Source organism: Oncorhynchus kisutch, linkage group LG25, assembly GCF_002021735.2.
Source record: "Oncorhynchus kisutch isolate 150728-3 linkage group LG25, Okis_V2, whole genome shotgun sequence".
NCBI classification, from domain to species: Eukaryota; Metazoa; Chordata; class Actinopteri; order Salmoniformes; family Salmonidae; genus Oncorhynchus; species Oncorhynchus kisutch.
Genome location: NC_034198.2, coordinates 23,195,966 through 23,203,089, shown reverse-complemented (window position 1 = coordinate 23,203,089; position 7,124 = coordinate 23,195,966).

Below are 7,124 nucleotides of genomic sequence, written 5' to 3'. Positions count from 1 at the left end.
AAATAATAATACCTTCTTGTAATATAAGTGCCGAGACTATGCTTAAATCCCAGATAAAGCTTCAGCATTCTTATAGATGCAACAGAAAGATCATGTATTCTTTTGTGCCCATTTCAGCAAATACCTGGGTGTTGGACAGGACATTACAAACATTTCCGCAGTTAACGGAGAAAAAACTACAGGTACAAGCAACAGTATGAAAGACTCGCAGGAGTAAAATGAAAGCAATCAATCCCGCAAGATTTAAGTGACAAGTGGATTTTGCACCCTTCCAACACAGAACCATAGATGGCTGAAAAAGACACATCCTCAGGTGGGCGGGGCATGCGCATTGATAAATGTATTCATGGGAATTACAGCGAAAATAACAAACTTCATATGAACTTACTTATTTTCTCAGAAATGTATTCCCTTTTCTCAGGTATCCTTTTCGACGTGGTTTTAACTTTCCTACTTCTCTGATACTGCCTGCAAATCAAACTTTTTCATTCAAAAGTCTCCATTTCACACCATCAAATTGAATCACACAAGATAAAGTATTCTTGTTTCGCTGTACAAATCTCAAGATGCCATTAATCTCTTGACAGGTGGGGGTTCTTCGATAACTAACACCTATGGAATTTGATTGGCAGGGGGGGACCATCTCTACAAAGTAAATGGGAGTCATTTAGCAAAAGACAGCAGATTCAGATTGAGGGGGAGCATTCTCAGTTGGGCAATCGTGTATAATATCATCATCGATTACCAGTCATCTCTCTTAAAACGGGCTCTCCGTTTCAGTTTTCTAACCAGCTTTGAATGAATACCTTCGGAATTATCTGAGAGAGTCGTTTCAATAATAGCTTTTTAATCACCTCCAAAGTCACTATTTCCAAAGGAAAAACTTCTCCAGTTAGTAAAGAAAGGAAATTTCTCACTCGGATGTAATGATTTTGGCAAATAATTTTTGTTTTGTCTTCTCAAAGCTTGTTCTTCTCAGCAATCTCGTTTTTATTCACCAATTATTTTGTTTCATTTTTTACTACACCATGAGGATGCTATTAAAAAAAAACATACCAAAACAACATAATGACAGCAGCAGTGGAGAAGAGAGACCGCAGGAGTCCTTTAATATGCAGAGAGAGAAAGAATAGTAATCTAAATTGAGTTAAATCCATAAATGGATGGTATTACAACTAAGTATCTGCCAACTCCATGGCGTGGTGTAGCGTCGCTGCAGATAGAAACTAATAGGGGAATTAATCCTACTGATACGCCTCACAGGCTTTTCCTCAGCCGTTTTCTGCATCTCCAATCTCTCATTTCCACCTTTTCTCGTTTGTTCTTACAAACACACACTGTGTTCATCTCCTACACACGGATCATTCAGGGGATAGAAGAGTAAACACAAAGACATTGAAATGCCACCATTTTAGGTGTTAGCTCTCGTTATTGTAAACCTCTGTCTACACACCGCACAGCGAGCTGGTTGTAACTTGGGCAGAGATGTCGGATGTCTGAGGTGAAGTGAACCACATTTGCTCTGAGTAGTTGCCAACACATGGCCTCAGGATCATTAAAGTGATTAGTATAATTGTTTGAGACTAGGCCAACGTCCCTGACCCACACTGTTTTTTATAAGCCCATGGCATACGTTCAAACAGTACAACAGCATCCTTTATGACTTAGACTCAAACTAATTTATCTGACAGAGGGTGACACGGAGCTTTTGCAAAATCTGTGTGAATGAGAAGAGAAAGTTCAGTCAAAGGCTAAGGCCTCTCAAAAGAAAACCTTGGCACAAACCGTCACAGTCACACAGTAATACAATAGCACATGTATATATTGAAAAGTGAAGAAAATTGAAAATGCTTATAGAAACTGTTTAGAGAATGTATTGAATAGAAATACAGTGCTTTCAGAATTGAATGGAATTGAAAGGTGTCGGAATGAATGATCTATCAACCTTCACCGTTGGCCTGTTTTCACACAGTGTGTCCTTGTAGATCAGCTTGGAGGCGAGCTGAGACAAGGAGAGAGGATTTGAGGAATTTAGGAAAAATGCATTGAGATACAGCCGTAGAGGGTGGGTGGCAACATGGTCATTTTGCCAACAAGTGCCAGTATAGCCTGATGCATAAAAATTCAAAAGTCTCATGTCATTAACACACCATTGTGAGTTCTATATTGGGGAGCCATTAGCTTTGTCTCAGATCAGTTTGTGCTGTATAGCCTGGCTTGACAATGGCCATAGGAGTTGACAGAAACAGCACAAACAGTTCTGCAACCAGGCTAAGGAATCATGTGGAGGTATGGTAAAGAACACAATTGTCATTCAACCATTAACTTCACCTCTCCCCAGAAGGGACTACAGTTTGTACATCTAGTAGCACTCCACAACAACACTGTCTGCAATTGAAATCTTATTGGGTCTTCAAAGAATATGAAGCTCAGTTTGAATAAGTGTGTTTGGATTTGTTTGCTTGACTATTGGTCAGTAAAGATATTTTAGCTGCAGTGAGAGGAACATAGGAAGGGAGTGATGTGTCTGTCTACCTTAATATACCCCCCGTGGCTCCCTGGTACTATCGACAGTGTGCGTGGGCATTCGAACACACTTATGGCCCAATGCTCATCTGGGTTGCCATGGGGAGGCTTGAACTGTGGATGATTGGGGTCAGGGCTTGGGAAAGTACAGGTATGAAAGAGAGACCTTTTGGGACACCTTTTGGTAGTTGTTTCACGGTCAGGTCATTGTTGATATAGTCCCAAAATGTTTTTAATGCCAGCAATCAAATTTTTAAGATATATAACTTTCAAAATACAGAAATACAGCCAGTATGATGCAAATTTCCCTTTAACATTTAATATCTATCTGTCAAACTAGGTTATATAAGGTTTCCTTACACTGTAGGCTACTATTTTACCTCACATTAATGAGAGCCTGGTATAATGCTGTCAGTGATTAGGGAAAGTTGAAGAAATATAAGTTATAAAATGCTTTAAAAAAGCAGCATGTCAAAAGTGGAAGAAAGGTCGAGTTTCTCAGAGAGATGAATGAGTTTAACGGTCACTCACCGGATAGTTTAAGTCCAGGTAAAGAAATATCTGTTGTTTTGAAGATCATAAATACATATCTAATCTATGTGTTGCCTTGTGGTGGAGAAATATGAGCAATACGCAGCAGAGCGTAGCCAATAAAAGGGGAGTGAGGGATTTAAATGCCTCACTGGGCCAATAGACAGACTGCAGCAACATTTAGCCCCAAACAGAATAGGAACAAGATAGATAGTTGAGTATTAGTCATTTCAAGATGAGATTCTGTAATATGAAAGATAGCTAGCTCAAGGCGGACCTAGGTACATAAGAGCAGTTAAGTAAGAACGTATTCTTATGACGTCAGGCACAGCCCATGGGCCACAGGTATTAATCTAGATGTCCTATAGTACAGTACATCACCGGTGAAAAGGAGAAGCCGCAAGGTACATGGAATTTATAAGGAGCAATGATCCAATTGTAATGCTAATGGTGTGAAATGTGTTAAATTAGACATAAACAGTTATGGAATGTGCTGATTAACTCAAATGGATCTTACCCATTCTGCTGCTGTGTTGGTGTAAAGGGGAATGCTTTAAAAGAGCAAGAATGGAGGAACAAAGTGTTGGACAGGTTTTACACTTGTAGGAGGATACTTTATGTATATTATATCAAAGTTTTGCTCACAATTATGTGTTTTTTTTGTTGTTCTTTTTCATTATTTATGATATGGAATGAAAATGCTACAAACTTGGACCACTCTTTCAGAGCACCCGTAATATTTGAGATTCATAACAGAGCACATTGTCATGAATAAGCATTCCGACATCAGCCAGATGTGTAAGACATTTACAATCATAAATATGTATATTATAAAAACAAATATTATAATTGCTATTGATATTATTTCACTTCGTCCCCACACCACCTCAATGATCATGCTGCTCCCCCTATGGTCATTCCCCCCTACCCTCTCAACAGTCGTCATACTCTGCCTTTAAAAAGTTACAAGTTCTCAATTACAACTGCGACCTGGCCAAGATAAAAACAAAGCGGTGAGACAAAAAACAACAACACAGAGTTACACATGGGATAAACAAAACTACAGTCAATAACAATAGAATAATCTATATACAGTCTGTGCAAATGGAGTAAGGAGGTAAGGCAATAAATAGGCCATATTGGGGAAGTTATTAAGATTAAAATTAACATTGGAGTGATAGATGTGCAGGTGATGATGTGCAAGTAGAAATACTGGTGTGAAAAAGACCAAAAAAAGTCAATAAAAACAATATGGGGATGAGGTAGGTAATTGGATGGGCTATTTACTGATGGGCTGTGTACAGCTGCAGCGATCAATGAGCTGCTGAGATAGCTGATACTTAAAGTTAGTGAGGGAGATATGTCTCCAACTTCAGCGATTTTTGCAATTCGTTCCAGTCACTGGCAACAGAGAACTGGAAGGAAAGGTGGCCAAAAGAGGTGTTGGCTTTGGGGATGACCAGTGAGATATACCTGCTGGAGCGCGTGCAACTGGTGGGTGTTATGGTGACCAGTGAGCTGAGATAAGGTGGAGCTTTAACCTAGCAAAGACTTATAGATGGCCTGGAGCCAGTGGATCTGGCGATAAATATGTATCGAGGGCCAGCCGACGAGAGTGTACAGGTCGCAGTGGTGGGTGGTATATGGGGCTTTGGTGACAAAATGGATGGCACTGTGATAGACTACATCCAGTTTGCTGAGTAGAGTGTTGGAGGCTATTTTGTAAATGACATCGCCGAAGTCGAGGATCGGTAGGATAGTCAGTTTTACTAGGGTATGTTTGGCAGCGTGAGTGAAGGAGGCTTTGTTGCGAGATAGGAAGCAAATTCTTGATTTAATTTTGGATTGGAGATGCTTAATATGAGTCTGGAAGGAGAGTTTACAATCTAGCCAGACACCTATGTATTTGTAGTTGTCCACATATTCTATGTCGGGCGGGCGGGTACGGGCAGCGATCGGTTGAAGAACATGCATTTCGTTTTACTAGAGTTTAATAAGAGCAGTTGGATGCCACGGAAGGAGTGTTGTATGGCATTGAAGCTCGTTTGGAAGTTTGTTAACACAGTGTCCAAAGGAGGGCCATATACATAATGGTGTCTTTTGCGTAGAGGTGGATCAAGGAATCACCCACAGCAAGAGCGACATCATTGATATATACAGAGAAAATTGTCCGCCCGAGAAGTGAACCCTGTGGTACCCCCATAGAGACTGCCAGAGGTCCGGACAACAGGCCCTCCGATTTGACACACTGAACTCTGTCTGAGAAGTAGTTGGTGAACCAGGCGAGGCAGTCATTTGAGAAACCAAGGCTGTTGAGTCTCTGGTGGCACAGCTGGCGCTGCAGTACAGCGCCCTTAACCACTGCACCACCCGGGAGACCAACAAAATATAGTTTTGGCATGTCGTTTAGGACATCCACTTTGTGCCTGACAAGTAATATTTCCAACAATTGTTTACAGAGAGAGAGAGAGATTATTTCACTTATAATTCACTGTATCACAATTCCAGTGGGTCAGAAGTTTACATACACTAAGTTGACTGTGCCTTTAAACACCCTTTAAACAGCTTGGAAAATTCCAGAAAATTATGTCATGGCTTTAGAAGCTTCTGATAGGCTAATTAACATAATTTGAGTCAATTGGAGGTGTACCTGTGGATGTACAGTGGGGCAAAAAAGTATTTAGTCAGCCACCAATTGTGCAAGTTCTCCCACTTAAAAAGATGAGAGAGGCCTGTAATTTTCATCATAGGTACACTTCAACTGTGACAGACAAAATGAGAAAAAAAATCCAGAAAATCTTTTTAAGTGGGAGAACTTGCACAATTGGTGGCTGACTAAATACTTTTTTGCCCCACTGTGTATCAAAGCCTACCTTGAAACTCAGTGCCTCTTTGCTTGGCATCATGGGAAAATCAAAAGAAATCAGCCAAAACCACAGAAAAATCCTTGGGAGCAGTTTCCAAATGCCTGAAGGTACCACGTTCATCTGTACAAACAATAGTACGCAAGTATAAACACCAATGTACCACGCAGCCGTCATACCGCTCAGGAAGGAGAAGCGTTCTGTCTCCTAGAGATGAATGTACTTTGGTGTGAAAAGTGCAAATCAATCCCAGAACAACAGCAAAGGACATCAGTCTGGAAGTAAAAGCCTGGTCGCAAATGCATCTTCCAAATGGACAATAACCCCAAGAATATTTCACATTCTTAAAATAAAGTGGTGATCCTAACGGACCTAAAACAGGGAATTTTTACTGGGATTAAATGTCAGGAATTGTGAAAAACTGAGTTGAAATGTAGTTGGCTAAAGTGTATGTAAACTTCTGACGTGCTATGGGCTTTTTTGTTTGTAATGTGCAGTAGCCTACATCATATATGTTTTGGATAATGGCATAATCATTTTAGATTTTTGGGGGCTGGTTATTAAGTGTCGTTAAAGTAGTGTTCATAAAATGTTTTTAACATATATGAGAGAGAGAGAGATGCTGTTGCAAAAATTACTGTAGCTAAGAAAGTAATATTATGTGTATGTTGTGTAGTAAGCTGTTAGTAGCCCATGTGCCTCACCCTAATAATTTGGTCCCTTTCCCCCTCATAACTTAGCCTACTGTTCTGACTTGGTAGTGCACATGTAGCCTATTTTAAAGAAATTGATTGCAAGAGCTTTCATTGTCTGCTAATATGCCCCCTTTATTTATCCTACGGTTCTGACTTGGTATACAGGGAGAATACTGTAAGAACGGCCCATGTTCTGAATTCTGTTGCTGTACATTTCAAAAGTGCTGAACGTATAGTTATATTGACTACGTCCGTCCTAACTCGCTCATTAATGTCTTCATGGAAATTACGGATTGCCTCTTATCCTCTCGTAGTCCCCTTATGCTATAGTTTGTACATCTCGATTGTTATTAGAAACCACATTCGTTTAAGCAAGTCAGCCATATAAGCTACAGTACCAGTCAAAAGTTTGTACACACCTACCCATTCAAAGGTTTTTCTTTATTTTTGTTATTTTCTACATTGTAGAATAATAGTGAAGACATCAAAACTATGAAATAGCATATAT